The 1,309-nt window shown below is 44.8% G+C and overlaps 1 non-coding gene across 1 annotated transcript; it reads right to left on the minus strand.

Annotated features, from left to right (window-relative positions):
• Window positions 1-542: 542 nt before the first annotated feature.
• TRNAY-GUA (transfer RNA tyrosine (anticodon GUA)) lies at window positions 543-615 on the minus strand. Its single transcript has one exon. It is a non-coding gene; the product is annotated as a tRNA-Tyr (tRNA).
• Between the last annotated feature and the right edge of the window lie 694 nt (window positions 616-1,309).

Here is a 1,309-nt window from a genome sequence, read left to right on the forward strand (position 1 = left end):
ACGCGCCAACCATTGAGCCACGGAAGCTCAGAAATTAAATAGTTGTTAGGTATTGTGGAAAAGTTATGACTTTTCACGCTACATCTGAGACCCCACAACACCTCTCCCGGGCGGGCTCGAACCACCAACCTATTGGTTAACAGACGAACGCGCTAACCATTGAGCCACGGAAACTCAGAAATTATATGTTTTTCAGGTATTGTGGAAAAGTTATGACTTTTCACGCTACATCTGAGACCCCACAACACCTATCCCGGGTGGGCTCGAACCACGAACCTTTCGGTTAACAGCTGAACGCGCAAACCATTGCGCCACGGAAGCCCAAAAATTAAATGTTCGTCAGGTATTGTGGAAAAACTCTGACTTTTTACGTTACAACTGATACCTAACAACACCGCTCCCAGGTGGGCTCGAACCACCAACCTTTTGAATAACAGCTGAGCGCGCTAACCATTGCCACAAGGAAGCCCAAAAATGATATGGTCGTCAGGTATTGTGGAAAAACTTTGACTTTTCACGCCACATCAGAGACCTCACAACACCGCTCCCGGGTGGGTTCGAACCACCAACCTTTCGGTTTACAGCTGAACGCGCTAACCCTTGCGCCACGGAAGCCCAAAAATTAAATGTTCGTCAGGTATTGTGGAAAAACTCTGACTTTTTACGTCACATCAGAGACCTCACAACACCGCTCCCGGGTATGCTCGAACCACCAATCTATTGGTTAACAGCCGAACGCGCTAACCATTGAGCCACGGAAACTCAGAAATTAAAGGTTTTTCAGGTATTGTGGAAAAGTGATGACATTTCACGCTACATCTGAGACCCTACAACACCAATCCCGGGTGGGCTCTAACCAACAACCTTTCGGTTAACAGCTGAACGCGCTAACCAGACGATTAATTACTCGGCCCCTGTTTGTCGTAGCTCAATGTTTTTAGTATGGTTAGATGGGGAACAAATTGGAATATAACATACTCAAAGGACATCGCCGTATCTACAGTAGAAACAGAGTTACGAGCCTGCAAAGTATAGTCTAATGCATTTTCTATGGAGGGGTTTGTTTGTTCACGTATTGCTTAATTACTTGACCCTGTACTGTCGATTAAAAATAATAACATATCTTTAGTGTAGCGGTTATCGCATCTCCTCACTCCCGGAAGGCCACATTTTCGAAACCGCGAAGTTTTTTTTTTTTGCTTGGAACATGCAAAGACCTTTATAATTATCCGAACATTTGTGTCAAGGTCACATTATTTACATCCCCGTATCTCTGGTAGAACCAGAGTTACGAGCCTGCAAAGTTTAT

This window comes from Phalangium opilio, unplaced genomic scaffold, assembly GCF_054372755.1.
Source record: "Phalangium opilio isolate 3A_F unplaced genomic scaffold, DU_Popi_V2 ptg000019l_1, whole genome shotgun sequence".
Taxonomy (NCBI): domain Eukaryota; kingdom Metazoa; phylum Arthropoda; class Arachnida; order Opiliones; family Phalangiidae; genus Phalangium; species Phalangium opilio.